The following is a 20,233-nucleotide window of genomic DNA, read 5'->3' as shown; positions in this document are numbered from 1 at the left end:
ATCCTACAGATAATTTATTCATAGGAAGTTTGCCATTACTTTTAGGCTGAGAAAGTGTGACTTCCACAACATCAATCAGTTTCTCTGGCTGGGAGGGGATTCAAGCTATGGTTTCTTGGTGTCTTGCTCCAACCTTCAAACATCATTCTGGCTCTTACTACCTGTAAAAGAATGTAATAGATATCTGTGAGCAAACACATTCTTCTGGTCTTTGGTTACTGAACCATTTCACGAGCACTTCTGAAAGCAGCTGAGATTGATAGTGAGCTGAGAAATGAAATAATGTGAGTATTAGTCTAGCTTCAGGGAACTATACTTGGTCTTTACCTAAGAAAAAGCCCTCAGATTTAGAAACCGGAGTAAGGTTCATTGCAGCAACACACCAAATCTCTTCTCTGTTTGCATACAGCAACATTCCAAAATCCAAATTTAAAAATATTAAAAGATGATTTAGCGGTATAATAAATATGTTCTTTGAGTAAAGATTCTGCTCTGAGTAAAGAACAATGCCAGGCCCCAAAGATAATCTAGTGCTGAAGACAAGCTATAGTCTCCCTATCTCAAATGCTCAAGGTGATTGTAAAATTCTCAGTTAACTTTGGGGCCATCAAAAGGAGGCAGTGTTGTCCCTTCAGGTAGACTGGAAAAATGTATGACAAAGAAAAAGCCAATGGCTCCGTTATCCTACATGCCATTGTACTGGGTTTTACAGAAACTGCTCCTGGTTTTACATGTGTTTTATGGAAGCTATCTCTGGTCCTGAAACTATTTAGGGATTGGATTCAGCACTGACTTGGAGATCTTCCATTCATAGAGTTGCCATGGGTTGAAACTGACCTGATGGCAGTTAACTACTACAACAACTGAGGATAGTTATCACAAAACATGTAAAACTGGTAGTTGTTGTTTTCTAGTATACATTTTTCAATGTGAACCTATGATGGGGTTTTCTTGGCAAGATTTGTTCAGAGGGGAGTTGTCCTGCCTTTTTCTGATGCTGAGAGAGTGTGACTTGCTCAAGGTCACCCAGTGGGTCTCCATGGCTGAGTAAGGATTCAGACCCTGGTCTCCAGAGTCAAAGTTGAATGCTGAAAAGACTACACCCCTGTAAAGTAGAAATAGCTCCTGTAAAACTCAGCATGGATTCACCATCCTCAGGGAACAGAGCCATCAATCCTTTCTGCTTAACATTTTAGTTAAAATTTCTAGATACTCTAAGCCACTATACCCTAGCCAAAAAATAGCTTTTGGAGGTGACCATGGATTCCATCATAAGTGGTGCTTTGGAGCTTGTTTGAAATGTGAGTGCTGCTCACTCAGTTGGAAACAGTAGGCACAGCTCTATCAAGAAGTAGACTAGTCGATAAGCGGTTAAAGGTTTTACCATGGAGGATCAATAATGAAAAATATAGCAAGCCTTATGTGAAGAGGTAAGTAAGAATGATAGGGTATATGCTGACAAGAGACATTTCTTTTAAACAAATGAACAACAGGGGGAATAGGATACCATTCGTGTATTTATTTAAAATGTCACTCTTCTCTGAAATCATACCAATTTCCTTGTCTGAACAATTCTAAGGGTCCAATTCCATACTGTATGCTAAAAAAGTTTAATAAGTCCCTGATGGCTGCAATTTCCAATACAATTGGAACAGGGAAAATGTGGTGCACAGAGGGGAATGCATAACCCACTTCCTTCCCACCACTTTTCTTTGACTTCCTTGCAAGTCAGCAAACAGATGTGCATGAAATGCTTGCAAAGCGCTGTTCAAACATACATGAGTTGATCAGCTGACCCATTCATGAAATGTGTGCAATTTGAAACATGCATGCAAACATGCACACATTTGGGAGAGCGAGCATAGAAAGGGAGATATTCCATTTCTTTTTTTAAAAACTGACTAACTCCATTGTTAGACTCACTCTTGCATAAGTAGGGAGAATGTTTCTCGGAAGAGCCAGGTCATGCAGGTATGTATGACAGGTGTTTCCATGGTCAATTTTTCTCAATATATTTACTACAGATTTTCTCCCCATTGAATCCAGGTAGCCTCGTGAACCACAAACAGCATTTGGTTGCGTTTTGGTGGATGCAAATGCTATCACATACAACACAATGGCACCATTTCATGACAAGGTTGGTGTAAATATTGGAGCCAGAGTGGTGGTGTGGTTTGAACATTAGAACTCTGTAGAGCAGAGTTCAAATCCCTGCTCATCCATGGAAACCCACTGGGTGACTTTGGGGAAGTCACACTCTTTCAGCCTCAGAGGAAGGCACAAGCAAACCCTCTCAGAGCAAATCTTGCCAAGAAAACCCTGCATCACAACATAGGGCACACAACAACAAAATATTGTTATAAATGGTAGGAGGCCCTTGCCTTGCCAGACTACTGTACTTTTAGAAGCACTGTTGTTATTTGTGCAAGAACTAGTCTAGAAACAGGATTAGGAAGGTATGCATCTATATAATCCACATCTGTGGATGTCTTCTCTTTCTCAGCTCCACATTAGTCCATGATCAGTTCTGTCATTTTGGTTTTTAATGGAGCAGTTTTTTAAACTTTTTTTATTTTTAGCTTTTCTTTTATACAGATTTATCAGGGTAAAGGTTTGCCATTCATTTCCAGCCTCTACTAGTTTGCAAAACAAAGGTCAAGAGATAGAGCAGAGCTCTAAGCCATTCAGCCTGACCATTAAGAAGACCTTGGGGCATACAGAGACCATAATTGACAGTGAGTGCTGTTTGCATGACTCTTCTGGAAAAAAGGGCCCTTGAGCAGTCATGCTTCTGCATCATCCATTACTTAGAATCTGCAAGTGATTTTCAAGGGTAGCTACAAACCAAATGCATTACAGTAATTTTGCCTGGAAGCAAGGATCAAAGTGGTGAGATGGAAAGTTATAAAGCAACTCTAACATATGTTTAGTTGCTTATTGAGCTATCTAAAGGCTCCTATAGTCCTTAAAACAGCAATGGAGAAAAAACAGATGAAGTAATAAATAATAAAAACATTTGGATTCTATTGAACTTTTGTTTCTCAGTTCACAGCATATTCCTTCAACCACTCTGACAAAACGTTGCTTTGATTTAGCTCTCCAAATGTTGTCAACTCTCTCTCCCATAAGCCTAGGCCAACACAGCCAATGGTCAGGGTAACCATGGCTGTTTTGAAGCTCAAAAGCTGAAGACCAAAAGAGTTAAAAATCCTGGGTTTCCGTAGCCTGGTTCTAATTATTGTGGTAGAAACACTAAAAAGATCTCCTGTTGCATTCATATACTGAGTAAATAAAAGCTTCACAACAGATACATCATGATGTATTTGAAAACTGGAGGATAAATTACTTAAAAGAAAAAAAAAACAATGAACTTGTACAAATCAGGCTTTTAGCTGTCTTCTAAATGCACCCACACACATACTTCAGTTCTCAACCCACCCCTACAGAAAATAGGAAGCTATCTCTTTAAGATTTGCAACATGGTTTTACAAAATACATGACACTATGGGCAAATGATCATACCACATGAGCAAGAAGATATAATCAGCAGAATTATACTAGGGTAGTAGCTGTGTTTAGAAAAGCCACTTATGTAGTCTCTAATTTCCAGAATCCTTCAGCTGATATGGTCAACCCTGTGGGCTAGAGGATTCTGGGAGATTAGTCCCACCCCCCCAATAATTTTCTAAGTGCTAGATAGTGATGCCATTTGTAGGTTGTACAACTGATCAAGAAAAAAACCTGGCATGGTTGGGGCAGGGAGAATTTGCTTCTTGCACTGCAGAAAGGGTACCCTAAGCTGTGCTCCTTTGGCACAACATATTTAAACACTGTGCCAACAGAGCTCCGTGATCCCCTCCACCATACAGTTGGGAACGCAATGTGACACTGACATGGGGGTGGCATGGGGACAGCCAGCATGCTTATACCATGCCCCCAGGTTGGCATATAACATTTGTCTGTACAAGCTCTAAGAACCCCTGCACTAGGTGACCCTGTCTCAGCCTGAAGACCTCAAGAAACTATTGTGAGATTAAATGGGGAAAAGCATTGGCATAGATATTACCTTGAGCTTATAGGAGGCAATTTGATAAGGAGGAAGAGACTGGATATGTGGAAGTAGGGGATGATATCACTCAGATTAGGAAACATATTCCCCTATGTGCAAACTGGGGACAATCCCTTATTTCTGTTGAAACACAAAACTTAAAAATAGAGTCCAGCCTTGATATTATAATTTCAGCTCATATTCACACTTCAAAGGGAAGAAAAACACTTTTTGTCTCTGGAAATTGAATCATTTGTTGTCAAAGATTGAGAGGGAAGCCAGAACAGTTGGTAATTTATGTGCACTGATGCTTGCACTCCTTAGAAGTTGTTTGAATTAAACAATGGCAAGCAAGGAAAATCAATACAATTGGTTAAATGGGTTCAAAGGAATCATTGTGACAACGGGATATTGCTGTTTCTATATATTTTTATTTATGAATATCTGTATACCCATCCATCCTTCAAGAAGCTGGCTGCTTTCAGACTATGATGACTGGTACATGAAAACGTTCTTCTAGGTAAGAGTTCAAGAGTTCAAATAAAACAAGACCATCCCTCTTCTTTTTCTATTATTCACTAACTATTAATTGTTCAATTGTAGTGCTGGAGCAAAGTTTAGGGTCTATTTAGGCTACCAGAGTGGTTTGCAAATTGTTAATTTGACAATTCCTTCAGGTTTAAATTCAGCAACAAAAAGTATTCCAAATAACTCAAAAGTTGACTCCCTTGCTGTCCCCAAAAGGAATAAGAATAATGCTTTTGATTAATCCCTTCTGATCTCGGAAGCTAAATAGATCAGCTCTGGTTAGTACTTGAATGGGAGACTGTCTACAAATACTAACTACTTTTTCAGAGGCAGAAACTGGTAAACTACCTCTGTGTATCCCTTGCCAAAGAAAATGCTATGAAATTCATAAGTTGGCAGGTGACTTCAAGGCACATGCACACACACATGCAAGCCACACTGGGAGACTTTTTGAATAATGGCAAAGTATAAATAATCTGAATATATAAGAGCATTTGTGCCCCCCCCAAAAAAAGGATTGTGCCAAATGCTAGCTAGTTAGGAGATCATTGTTTGTATTGTCATTATTATTTTAAACTCTTTCATTTATAATCCTGTGTTGATACACTATATGTTAGTTGCAATTTGATTATTGAGGAATTACAGGGTTGCAATTTTGATAAAGTCAAAACACACACACACACACACACACACACAGAGAGAGAGAGAGAGAGAGAGAGAGAGAGAGAGAGAGGTCATACCATTATAAGCTTCAAACTTCTGTTGTTTTCTGAAGGCCCCAAAGGGTCATATTCTATATATCCATATTCAAGGGGCAAGCTACATAAACTGGTGACGTGACAGGCCTTAAGGATCTGCTAGAAGATATTGTGGATATGTTGTTGGGAGAATGGAAGATTCATGAGAGGAAAACAACTAGAGACACCTCAGAAAAAGCAAATTAAAAACAGCAGAGAGTGCACTTACACTCTTTACTTCAGGGAGGGTTGCCTTCAAATTCAGCACGGAGGAGGTTAACAAATAACTCAAAAGGTGACTCCTCAGTTGTCCCCAATAAGTATAACAATAAGAATATCCTAATATAATGCTTTTGATTAACTGGCAGTAGCAAACACAGTCACCTACATTTGGTTTGTTGTTCTTGTTGTATATACTTAAAAAATGAAGTGTGCACCTTATAATGAAATGATGATTCCCTTTATGTAGATCACCCTGAAAAATATGGTTATAAGACAGCAGCTTAAATACATTCATACATCCCACATATCATATTGCAGGAATGTAAATAAATGGATGGTGAACATATGAAATATATGGGCTCCTACATGGTCTGAACATACATTTAAACTAATCATGACTGCATCTGGTACATTTGCACCAACCATTAGGAAGGAGATTGTGTGGAAAATAACTCAGATTTTTAAACTGTATTTTCCAGGTATTTGGGGGCTTTATTGTTGTATTATATACCCTGATTGTAATCCTGCTTCAATCCATCGGGAGAAGCGGGAAAATACAAATAAAACATATTACAGTATTATTATTATTAGTATTATTAGTAGTATTATTATTATTATTTAACATACCAATGCAACCATCTTGGAAGCAAGTTTGAAAATTCATCCCTGCCTCCATTTACTCTCCCACCTCTGTCTTAAATAATTCAGTAGCCCTAGTTCAGTCCACCAAATTATCTTACCTCTTTATTTCCACTTCCAGTTGCAATAACAGAGCCACCAGACATGCTTGCCTAATGTGAAGCATGTGCTCTATGACAGAATCATGGCTCTTTCTTAGCAGCCTTTTTACTAAGCCCAGAATTATTTGTTTGATTACAGTAGTGTTGAATTTTTAGTTCCTTATTTAAATCCACCCATCAGAAGTTCCCCATACTTTTTCATATTCACCAGGAAGTCTGCTTGTATGTAACAACCACATATTAGATGCAGGTATCTGTGTAGTCAAGCTACAGTTTGTTGTTAACTGCTATCAAGTCAAAGTCAACTTCAGCAAATGGCCGCCCTATGAATGAAAGTCCTCCAAATCAACCTATCCTCAACAGCTCTACTATCTATCTGGAAGGTGGTCTTCTTCTTTCCCTACTATGTTCTACCCTACCAGACATTCTATTCCTTTTTTCAAGTATGTAGATCAAGGAGGATCCTGTTGATTTTACTCTAATAATCTCCATACTCTGCTTTGTTTTTCTGTTTGCTTGCTTGCTTTACTTTGATTACCAGGCATCATCTTCAAAACAATTTCCCTTTATATCTGGAAAAGAATCCCTGTAACTTACACATGTTTACCTGAAAATAGAATTGGCGAGAATACATTTTAATATCTGGATTGTCTTATGCCTGACATTTGCGTCCAGGAGCCACATGGTTCTGAGAAGCTAATCCTGTCGAAAATCTAATCAAGAAAGGTGTTACACAAATGCAAAACATGTGATTAAACTGGGGAGGAGAGGCAAATCTCAAGAAAGGAATGGGATATTCTAATGAAATTGCCACTGAATGGAGATGTGATGTGAGGGCTTTGAGTTCAGTTTAATTAGACCACTGAGAGGAATCCCCTAAGACTGAGAAGAACTGAACAGCTAATAATCAGTTTGTTCTTTACTGATTACCAGCTAATCATGTCCAAAATGCAGTCCTGGTTCCCCTCTTGCATTAAGAATACATTTCCAGGTGTTTCTTTCAATCTCTTCAGTTTTATGGCATGCAAGTCCTAATCATCTTGATTCATCGAGAACTTGAACAACCAGTACCATAAAAGCCACCCATTGTTTTGGGAGCAAATATTTCCATGCTGCTCTGCCTTGCATTCGTAAACACTTCGGAGCATGGATTGATGAGCAAACCATGATGCAAGTGCAGCAAATGTTGCTAATGAAATGTTGGAAGTTAATTTCAGCTTTCAAAGAATTGACTGGAGAGAAGCTGTGCTGCACATCTCAAGGGTTCATGCAAAACTTCATTTGCATCTGTTTTTGCTTATATCTTACAATAGTCCCTAATAGTGGGTCTTTATGGGCAATGAATGCTGAAAACATCATAAGGCGGATTATAGCTCTGAAGATATCATTATTTTATTTTTATTTTTTTTAAAATCCCATCTGAAGCAAAATATTTTGATCCATACCAAGAGTCCCTTTGGTCATTTGCAAGTTGAAAGGCCATCCATGAAAAATGCTTTAGATTAAAAGTAGGGGGGGGGGTAGCAAAGCTGTGACAATAAAGAAATTGTTTTATTAGTGAGCAAAGTATGATCAGGAAAAGGAGGAGAGTTAGATTATCTTTAAATGTGTTATATATTTTAAGATTGATCCCTAAAGCTATGGCTCTAAACAGAAATTCTTCTTAAAATAATAGGTAAAACTGACCAGAAACATCTCAAAAATCAATATCTCCTTTTTATCAATAAAACTAAGCATAAAACATTCATTTCTAATAGCAGTGACTAACACTAGGCCATTATTTGAGTTCTATGCATGTTTTCCCACAAGTAAAACCAGCCAAACCAGTGTAGAGATTTGAGCTTTGGACGAGGACTCCAAGAGACCAGTGTTCAAATCCCTGCTTGACCAGGGAAACCCATGGAGTGATCTTGGGCAAGTCACATACTCTCAGCCTTGGGGGAAGACAAAGGCAAATCTCTGAAAAAATCTTGCCAAGAAAACCCAGTGATAGGTTTACCTTAGGGTTGCCATAAGTTGGGATTGTCTTGAAAGCACAAAACAACAAAACTGACTGAATTTTAGGAGGTTTATTCTAAAGCAAATGTGCATAGGATCATCACAGAAGTGGGAAACCTATGACCCTCCATATGTTGTAGGACTTCACCCCATCAGCCTAAGCCAGCACGGTCAATGTTCAGGGGTGCTGAGAGTTGAAGTCCAACAACTGGATAGGCAGGACCACACATTCCCTGACCCAGAATTATAACTTTCCTGTACAATTGTACGTGCATCTTCTTAGATGAAAGTCTGACTGAATCCACTGGAACATACCAAGGGGAGATGGTGTAGGAGTATAACCTGTGGCTGCAACACTACTCATATTTATGTGGTGTTAAATCCTGTTGAACTCCTTTGGGCAATGGAAATATGTCTCATTGCAATGTCAGAGTTGAAACACAGAACATTTCCTTTTTTCATGCTGCTATTTAAGTAAATGTAGTGGATTTAAACAGAACTTTAAAAAATAACATATTAAGGGGAAATGCATGTTTAAAAACAGAGGTATTTATTATGTCTACATCATAATTCATAAACAAATTGCATCAGCTGGAGATAGAAAAAACCTTAACTTCTCAAAAGATATAAAAATGTCTGAAGCTATTATCTCGTAGAGGAGAGGGTTTATTCTGAGAAGTAAATGTTAATGAAATGCAACCCTTCTTGGTTTACATCAAACTGAGGTCACTGAAATCACTAGGTATATTACAGAGCACAGCGTACAGGTAATCAAAACATACCCATCAGTCAAGAAAAATATAAAGCCAGCATGCTAAAACAGGTCATAGTGTCTACAGGAATTGTATAGTGGCTTATTCTTTGATAGTATCATCACCATGACCCACCAGTGAGTGTCAGTGAACACCACCGCTGTGACAGTCCTGACAGATGGTTCCCTGCTAAATAAAATTGACACATAGAAGTAAAGGATCCTAAGGAATGACACACCAAAGCTATGAAAGCCCAAGACACACTGCACACTTATGCTTGATGAGAACCATTTAGTGCCTGCCACTTCAAAGGCAGATTCCCCTGAGATGTCTTTAATTCTACATGACACCTCAAACCTGATGTTCAACACTGCAGCTTTTTAAAGATGAAAGAGAAAGAGGCATCAGAAATGCAGTTACAAATAGGTGCAAGATGTGCAATACATATTGCTCAGCCCCTTATTGATTTGAAATATTAGGAGAACTGAGATATTTGCATTTTGAAACTCTTCAGCTTCGGTTATTGCTTTTCTTTCCTGTATGTCATTTATGTTGGGAGTGAAAGAACATTTTCAACCTGGGGGTCTTAATTCTCTTCCAGAGACTGCATGCCAGAGAGAGAAAGAACTATGCAAAATATAGATGAGATCAAGCTAAAGTGAGTGTTACTTCCCCACACTCTCTCTCATATAAAAAAAAATCTACACAAAAATGTATCTACACTGTAGAAATAAAGCAGTTTAGCACCACTTTAAGTCCTATAGCTCTAGCCTATGGAATCCTGGGATTTGTAGTTTTGCTGCAAAAGAGTGTTGGTGCCTCACAAAACTGCAAGTCCCGGGATTCTGCAGGGTGGAGCCATGGTAGTTAGAGATGTATCAAATTGCATTATTTCTACAGTATAGATACACCAATAGGGTTGGTAGGCAGCATTACACTGGCTGATTTATATTCTATGTCTGTAGGAATGAAAATACATTGCTGATGTTGTTGCTTGCCATCATGTCACCTTCACCTTATAGTGACCCTATGAATGTGACACCTCCACGAGGCCCAATCAGGTTTTGCAAACTCAGGTTGTGGCTTCCTTGATAGAATCAGGCCATATGTAATGTGGTCTTCCTCTTTTTCTACTGCCTTCCATTTTACTGAGCATTATTATCTTTTCCAATGACTCTTGTTTCATAATATGTCCAAGATATGACAGCCTCAGTTTAGTTATGTTGTCTTCTAGTAAGAATGCAAAGAATACTTGCAATTGTTCTTGTCTTAAATTCAGAAAACGAATGGACTGCTGCTAAATTTTTCAGGTTTTTTAAGAAAGGGGGAATCTTTTACTCAGCTTGGATTCCATCAGCATATATGTGAAGCTGGGATTTGTTTACTCATTGTGCACCATATTATGATTATTTAGACATTGAATTGCAATTTACAATTTCAATGTCCACTCCCCATTAGAAGAAAACCTTCCAGAGATTAAAAATGTGCTTTATTTGGTTTTGACATTAAACAATGGGAAATAGGGGGGGACAAGAATGGGAGTCAATAAGTATAGGTCAAAACCTAAAGTACTGGATCTGTTTTTCAGGGATTTTCTAAGAGATGGGAAAGAATTTTTTGGCTTTCTAGATTCCCACGAACTATCCATTTGATACTGCTGAGACATCTTGCAAAACTAAGCATGCTTTGTGAGATATGTAGTGTGTTTCATATACACAAACTCGTACATTTTTAAAAAATGAGGGTACACCGTTGAAAATATACACAACTGAAAAATAGACTGAATGGGAAAATATGTACAAAATGCACACTTTAGGAAAAGGACATAAATAAAAATATACATGAGACAAACTGCATAGACATTTCTATGAGGGAAAACAAAGAAAATCTTGTATCCTGATATGAACAAAGTGTGGGATGGAAATGAAGGCAGGATTTGGAGAAGTACAACAAAAGATAGACTGACAATTTTTCATAGCTCTAGGTGTCAAAGCTGCAGTTCATTTTGTCACATATCCATTAAAAAAAGCTTTAGGGGATTTATAAAAGGAGATGGTGCTATGCAAATAGAATGACTAGATATCACAGCTGCAAAAGAAGACATGACATTGCAAAATGTAGGACATTACCAAATAAAATCTAAAAACACTAATACAAATATAAGTTCATTTCATATGGATTGTTTACAACTATATTCCATATGACAAAGGAGAATCTAGACAAATTCTAGACAATAAAGAAATAGAAGTGTTCTCAAACACTGGGATCAAACACTGATAAAAAATGGGGACTGCAGTCAGGAAATCAGAAGACTAATGGGCAGACCAGCTAGGAAAGAACTAGAAAAGATTCTAAAATGCAAAGATAGACACAAAATTCAGAATCATACAAGCCATTGTTTCCCCCATTACCATGCATGGATGCGAGAGCTGGACAGTTAAGAAAGAAGATAGGAGGAAAATCAATACATTTGAGGTGGTGTTGGAAGAGTGTGCTGAGAATACCGTGGATGGCCAAAAAGATGATCCTAGACCAGATCAAGTCAAAACTCTCCCTGGAAACCAAGATGACAAAACTTAGGCTGTCATTCTTCGGTCATATCATGAGAAGACATGACTCATTGGAAAAAACGATAGTGCTAGGAAAGATAGAAAGAGAGGAAGATTTCATACTAGATGGATGGACTTTATTAGGGAGGTCACAGTATGGGTTTGCAGGAACTAAGCAGAGCGGTGGAGGACAGGGAGTCTTGGAGTTATCTCATCCACAAGGTCACCATGGGTTGAAATTGACTAAAAAGCAGTTAACAACAACAACAACAAACATTGCATATATTGTATCTTACTATATACTCAACCTTATTTTTCTGATGAACTTAGCTTTGTTAAAATGCCTTGTTGGCTTGCAATATACTTGACCTCTGAGCTAAACAAATGCTTAAAATTGTACTCAACTAGCAACAAACCTTTGACTGAATCTACATTTAAAGTATTACTTTTATTTGTATTTTTTTCATTTGCTTTCTCATCTCTCCTGCTTCTTCCTCAACCCAAATCATACACTTTTGCTCCTGTACACTTCCTCTTGGTGCCTCTGAGCTGCTTCAACAACACAGATCCTCCTTTCCTTTCCATATCTCCATTAGAAAACAAACAAACAAAACCACCATATGGTCAGTAACAGTTTTCTCTGTAGCCCTTTGCAGCAGCCAGGGCAGCAATAAATCTGTTGGGCTCGAATCGTCAAACAACATAAGGACAGGCTTTATGAACCAGAACAGACCGGCTCTCAAAGCTGGCTTCCCAGTGGCCTAGGGGCATGGCCCGAAGATGTCTTGAAGCCACCCAGCTGCTGAGACGTGGGCAGCTTCATGAGGCTTTGATGGCATGACACTCACATGCCACCAAGGCAGTCATGGGGCCATGGTGGGACATGAAAAGGTGGCTTTTTGCCACCCAAGAAAAGAGCAGATCATTGCTGCTCCATGTTCAGGCAGCTTCAAGGTGGATTGGGGCCATGGCATGTGGTTGCTGCAGCACCAATCTGTCTTTCACCCCATGTCTCAAAACAGAGGATGTTTTTCAATTCCTCCTGAACTCCCAGTCATAAGGCTAAAATGTAGGACATGTCCAGGAAAAGAAGAACCTCTGGTCACCTTGTAAGCAGGATCAAAAAAGGATTTAAAAAATACATGGAGCGCAACCAAACCTTAAATGGGGTTCAGTAGTTTCAGATGAAGGTGATAACATTTAGTCCACACCAGTCCACCATAGTAGTGGTAAAAGAAATCTTATACATTGCATTGTTAAAAATTAGAACAAATTATTGCATTCTATTTGGTTGCTCTTAAAAAGCTGCAGCATCACTCTGCATGCAATGGGAAAAGAGAGGACAAGGCTTGTTCAGACAAAGTGATCAGAGACTCTTGATAGTATATAATGCATTCTCAAACAACTCACAGGGAAATGATACATTTTTCTCTGTTCCCCTTTAATCATCACAGTCGTGTATCCACAGTTCCCTCTACAGTTGCAATGATAAAGAGGGGGAAAGATGAGGGAAAGAGAGATAACACTTAAACTACCAAATATTCATTTGACATTTGGATTCCTTTCATCTCTAATTTTGGGTAGCAACAGAATTTCTTGCTATACTGTATGTAAAAAAAGATTTTGACTACAGTGGATTTTACACAAGGTGGCAAAGAGCTTTTGATTATAATATTTCAACAGCATGAGAATCAACGGCACTGGCTAAAAGGAAATTCGGGGTCTCTGTGGGAGAACAATCTTTGGAACAAAAGCCTTTTACTACCCGGGAGGACTTTACCAAGTTTTAGATGCTGATTTTCCTTACTTTTCTTTTAAACATTGGAACATCTCTATTAGTGCCTTTCAGGCCAGAATATCATGCAGGGAATTAAAAGGGCACCACAACCTGGAACCCAGCATCTATTATATAGATTGCATGCATAACAATCCATCTAATTATAAAGTTATGCTTATTCAATATATATTTAGATTTTTATAAAAGCATCAAATGAAACCCTGCATTTGCCACATTCAAAGGGACACCATCATAGCTGGTAGGTGAAAAAGTGGTGTGTTTTTGAGTCTCTATGCCCCTTAATAAAATGCAGCTCTAAAATTTAGAGAAGTTAAGCTCATCAATATGTTAACTCTTTCACACATGCAAATAACAGAATAATGAGATGAGATACATCATTATGGGTAAATAAATGCCACAGTTGTTGAAATTGCTCACAACCAGACTTTTATCTTTGACTTTTGTTACTTACAGGTGGTGGGCTGGATCCAATGACATTATTCCATTACTGAAACAGGAGCCATTAGATGAACTGGGAGAAAGATAAATTCATGGAGGTTTGAGAATATTCATAATTATTCTTTGACTGGTTGGAAAACAAGTTTCCCTACAGAGGGAAAACCCTATTGTTTCTCCACAGTAGGGAAACCCAGCTGTTTCCCTACAGTAGGGAAACCCCATTGAAAAGAATAGCAAGAACAACAAGAATATTCATTTTTTTCCATACTGGAAAGCAATATATCATATTTATTCATCTCTGTATATATCCGCTGTACAGCATTGGATTTAAGCCAGGGCAAATTAATCTAGACCTAGAATTAGGGTAGTCATGCACTATTCCTTGCTCAGTTACTGCATCCTTTCAGATGTTGAAAGAAGGTTTTGTAAATCCTTTGCCTGGATGTCACACCTCTAAGAAGTTGCCACAGGTCAGTCTCAAAGATATACTCTGGCTCCTCATGCCCCTCTGTATTGAGTGATGAGTCCCAGGAGTCCCCATCACTTTAAATATGTTTCCATCTGTTCCCTGTTCCTTATCTATTATGTCTTAGCCTACACAACCAAGGGAACAACCTTTTCCTTTTCCTACTTAACAGCACTAATTCCACCCAGTTTTGCGGAAGAAATATATTCACTCTGTGTGCTTCCTAGGGGGTCAAAAGGCCTAGCCTTTATGTGGTTATGAAACCTTACAATGTAAAGAGCAGTGGGAGCATAGCCAATGAAAAAAGGCAAATGTTTCATAGATGTTTCAACTACTTTTAAAGTTCATGGAAAGGCCATTTGTGGATTGAATGGGATGGTCCTTGAGGTCTCTTGTACTTCTACAATTCTATGCGTTGACTTTACTTGGGTACTTGACATATTTATTGTCACTTCTCACATTTGAACTGATTGCTGTAGGCACAACCCAAGCTGAACCAGGTACATTTCAGCCTCATTGGTTTCAATAGTTTCAGTCCTGAGCTCTCTTATATGTAAGTGATTAGTTTGGTCTCATTTTGTGATCCATAATTTCAGCATTTGCCTGTAGTAGGCATTTTATGAAGTCTTCACAATGTCCACTTACTCAGTTGAATCTATTACAAATATTTGCTGTCCAAATGGTCACACAATGTATTTTGTGAATTATTTTGAGAAAATATTAGTCCTTCGACCTTTGCAATATCTTTTGTCTTCATTTTCATTCAGTTTTCCATAGGTTAGAGAAGCTATAAAAGAGGAAAGTATCTGGAACATGTAGCCAAAGTAGCCAATCAAACAAAGAAATAGTGAAAAGGTTAAAATAGTGGAGGATATTACTGTGATTTATAAAACATGAAAAGTTGAATTGTAGTCCTCAAGTCTCCTAAGTAAAACTATAATGATAAGTGAAAATGACACTTTTGAATAGGTACGGGTGACAGCAATTCCATATTGAATAAGAGAGAGCACTCTTGATTCATCTCTAAAATTGGTTTCATTACTTTTAAGTTTCTAATTTTGTAGCTCCTTTGGCCACAGAAGCCTGAATTGAAAAAGAGGGCCAAGTATGTTAAATATTATAGATCCTTATATTATACTGTGGTATTAGCTTTTGAATCCACTCCTTACCCTGAAATTGTACGTTTCTAGAACTGAAAGTTTAATTGTATAGAGGAGCTGTTTTTCTATCATTTTCACACACATTCACACACATGAATTAGTTTGGTTGCTAATGTACCTCTCTGGTTGCTAATGTGCCTCTCCCTAAGTCAGCAAGAATCTTTGCTCAGAAATCTTCATAATGTGACTTGGTTTACTCATTTCAATAAGTTGTAACTCATGTCCATGCACTGTTGTATAGGTGTAGTAACTGGCCCAAATCACTTCCATAGTGTGGTGAGGAGGGAGATGCAGTGGGGATTCCACTACCATGGTCAGTTTACCAGTCGGGTGATTCAGAGCAGAGAACCAGCCATTGGTCAAGAGAAGTCAGAACCCAGAGGAGCAAAACATGGAAGACACCACAAGCTTTGTGCACCAGACAAGGCATGGAATGGGGAATCATCAGAAAGAAGAGGAGGAAGTATTTAGGAAGAAGTAGGAAGTTTAAACCAGTTTAAACCATGTTTAAGACAGGTGGGAACAGCTTGTCAGAGAGAATGAGAGGGTGTATGGGGAGTTGGGAGCAGAAGAGGGAAGTATGGGGGCATATGGGATTCTGGGAAAGAGACACTCTTTTGTTGCCAAAGAGACATCCTCTCAAGTACCTTCTTGGTTTGGCTACTCTTGAAATCAACAAAGAAGGGTAAGAAAGTGTGCCATGTCCTGAGTCTATCCAGAACTTGCCACTATCCAGGGACTGGTGAGCCTATCCAGCCAGCAGGCTACAGAAGAACCCATGGGAAGTGGGAGGTGAACATATAGCTGTAGGTTGCAGCCAGGATCATAGGCTTGTGTTTCTGGAGAAGCTAGCCTAGCAGAGGCTATCTTCTCCAGGAGATGCTAGTCTAGCAAAGAAGGGAGAAGAAAGCAGGAAAAGAGATTAAGAAAGAGGAGACAGAGGACAAAGTAATCTGGGGAAGCTGTGAAAGTTTGGATTACTGAAAAAGATAGTATACACTGCCAGATGACAAGATGGAGTGTTAGCCGATTCACTAGCTGAGAAGTCAAGCCAGAATTTGGTTCTTTTTTTCCCCCTTGCAAGGCTGTTTTGCATCGACTTATCTGGTGAAGGCTTCTTCCTTATTTATGCATTCTTCAAAAGTGACCCTTTTGTTGACTTACTGGGGAAGAGACTGTTCTTTCTCTGAGTTTTCCTGTAGAGTGTTTATTGAGAGCACCATTTTCTGCATTTACTTTCATGACAATCTCTTAACCCAACTACATTTTCTCACCATTTTCACTGAATCACAGTAAGAGATAGAGAGAGTGTGTAGTGCGGTAATCTAGTTTCTAGATTACCGCACTACACTCTTATAGTGCTTCTATTCCACTTTAACCACTCTTGCTGCCTCCTGTTGTATTCTGGGATTTGCATTTTAAGGAGGGGCATTTAGAATTCTCAGCCAGAGAGCTCTTAGGCCTCACTGAACTACAAGCCTCAGAATGCAACAGGAGGCAGCCAGAGCAGTAAAAGTGGAATAGCAGCACTACAAAAGGGTAGTGTGATAATGTGAGAACATGTTCTCTTATTTGGAAATTAAGACCAAAGTCTTAGCTAAAGATAGTGTTTCGAATCAAGGTGCAATATTCCTTCTCACCTACTTAGAGATAATGAACATTTAATCTAGGCCACTTACTTCTAGGTAGAACAGAGTGGATCTTCCCTGATCTTTATATACAAATATGTTTTTGCAATTAGAGTACCTAGGTATTCCAGGCATGAGGATTTCAGGTACCAAACACTAAGGTAGGAATAGACCCTAGTTATGCTTGAGTAGTGGAGGAGTTATAGGAGAAATGGACCTGGTAGACCTCTTAGAGTATATACAGGTTATTCCAAAGCCTTGCAAAGGAGGACCAACAACACAGTAATCACAGTCTTCTCAAGACATTGCTTTCAACCTGAGATTCTTCCCCTCACCCTGAGGACTGGAAAAGAAGGACCAGGTTCTGAGACTGAAGATCAGGCTCTGAAATCTGGTAAATCTAGTTGCAATGTACCCAATTGCTACATATCTTAGTTGTTGCTGTTATTGTTATTAATATGCAAAATCCACTTCCTTATTTTCTGAAGACTATATATGATATCTTCGCAAATGAGCCAATCTGAATTTTGAGATCCTTGGGGGAGACATTCCTCTCCATCTCACCCCACTTATATGCATGTTTGGTGAGGGCACAAGAAAGGGCCTTCTTGGTGTTTGCTCCTAAACTATGGAACTCCCTTCCATGAGAGGCATGTTTTTCTTTTGCCAGCAGACAAAGACCTTTCCATTCAAAAAGGCCTTTGGGTATTAACTGGCTGTTGCAGAAGGTGTGTGCATGGGGGGAAGGTTTTTTTAATTTTTAATATTAATTTTGATAATTTTTAAAATCTTTCTACACTGTTTTAATTCTCTGCTTGGACTTTTTTCTTTTTAGTTGTTTTTGTTTTATAATAGTTCTCTAATGTTCTATTAAATAAATACTTTCCTGTGGCCTTCTTTCAATTCTAAACCACAAGGCACTTGGTTTCATTTCTGTGAAGTGTGAGGGAGAAGGATGGAGATAGTGTGAGGGAGAAGGATGGAGATAGCAACACTAAATGACTGACACTTATCTCTAATGCTATGACATATCTTATGGGGACTTTCCAATCACTGTCCTTTGGGTTGTGGCAAGGACAGCTCCATGAGATTGCTTTTCTTTTGGTGTCACCATGGTTCACTTTTTAGAAATCACTGAAATCACAAGTCCATAAACCTATCCTTCTGAAATGTTGCAGCTTTCATACAATGGGTTACCTCTATATGCGTGACATTTTCATACAGCTGTGCAAATCACACACACAAACACTAGTTTAGAACACTGTACCATATACATGGCAATTTCAGTGTAGTATTTCTTTTTACCAATAATTCAAATGTTCCTTATTTAATTTAATTTATTCTGAGAGAGCTACCACCGGCTGAGAATTTGTATTTCTCATTGAACATTAAGTACTGCTTTATGCTTTGGTTGCACTAGTGGAAAGCTGTGAACTGGCATAAGATTTCTAAAAGAGAAGAAAAGTACATAGAGCTTCAAAGCTACTTAATACATGGACATTTCCTGGGGATAAAGGCATCTCACTTCTATCAGCCACCAAGGAATCATAAAATACTGCTGGATTATCAAGCCAAATCAACCACCTCACTTGCAAATTTGAGGAGGAAGCAAAGGAAAACTTTGAAAGGAGATTAAACATTTTCATATTTTATTGGGGGGAGGGAAAGAAGTGGCTTTATTTATATATATTTAACATCCTTTTTTCAGATTTTTGTGGGTTTTATTTCCCAATGGAATTTGTTTTACATTTATTTATTTTTTACTATGTAGATCAAACCAGAATTACACACAAATCTATTTGGAAATGGGGCTATTTACTGACAACAAAATTTAATTGACAATCTGTTTTGGTAATTTTGAATGGAAGCAGCATAATTTGGCTCAGACTAACCTGCTTCATGCTATCCAAAACTTCATGACTGCCTATTCACTATGACTGGCAAATCAATAAAGGGCTATAACCTTTTGTTTTAGTTTGTTAGTGCTGCACAAATCCTGGGGCATTCTGGGGGTGAAGCTCACCAAATTTTAGAAAGGAGGGTGCAACTCAAGATGTTGCTGAACTACATCTCTCACTCTCCCTTACTATTGCATTGTTGTGGGAATTGACTGGGAGCTGGAGTCCAATAACCTCTTGGAGGAAAATGTGCCAAACTATTATTTATTTATTTATTTATTTATTTATTTAATGGTCCTTTAAAAAGAGAAAAGGAATGCCAATAGCCTCTTTATTTATTCATAGTGTTGGATGAAACAAACAGGTATAATTGTCCTATTGAGGTGGACAAAACCTGATGGTTACGTGTAGGAGCTGTATGCAAGCATGCTTTACAACTGGGAAATTTTTTTAAAACCTATTTTTTTTTCATCCTCATTTATTAGAGGGATTTATGTGAAAGTGACATGTATGTCATAGAGGAGGACTGGGTGACCTCTAATAGTGCTGGAGTCATTTTTCCTTCCCTCTAACTCTCTGGGGGCTTTGCTAGTTCCTAAAATAAAACCAGATTTTAAAATACAAAATGTTTTTGAAATAGGTTGCGTGGCTAAAGCAAGGTGTGTTTTACAGGGTGCTATTCTGCTTCGGGGTTGGGGTGATCTGGGAGCTGCAAAAATGGGCATGATGGACTTCATCATCCAAATCACTTGCACAGAAGCATCCCAAGGGAAAAATTGCAAGATGGAAGGTTTCAGTATGTTTTTATATGGATTTTAGTCATGGTTTGGAATTTTCCCATCCATTGTACAGGAGGCCTGATCAGCAGAGCAGTGATACACAAATGTCTTAGGCCCTTGATCTTTGATCCTCTACCATAATTATCTAAATAAGATCTCTCTGTGTGTGTATGCATGCATACACATGCGTGTGTGTCAGATCATATTATTTAAGTCACAGACAAGCACAAATGTGAAGTATAGGCATCAGTAACTGGAACTCTGAAGGCCAAATGTACTGCTGAGTACAAACTCCAAATCCAAGTACAAGTTTGAGCAGTCCTTAACACAACTTACCATGAAGCTACTTGTAGCATCCCATTCATTTCTCTTCTGTTTGAAGACTAAACACTATTCCACTCTGCAGAAGGAAATTTTGATGTTGTTAATTATTAAGAGTCTCTTTTGTTAAACCCCTTTTTTGTTAAATATTACACCTGATTTCTGATGAGC

This window comes from Sceloporus undulatus, chromosome 6 (assembly GCF_019175285.1).
Source record: "Sceloporus undulatus isolate JIND9_A2432 ecotype Alabama chromosome 6, SceUnd_v1.1, whole genome shotgun sequence".
In the NCBI taxonomy this organism is placed as follows: Eukaryota; Metazoa; Chordata; class Lepidosauria; order Squamata; family Phrynosomatidae; genus Sceloporus; species Sceloporus undulatus.
This window is presented reverse-complemented; position numbering follows the sequence as displayed.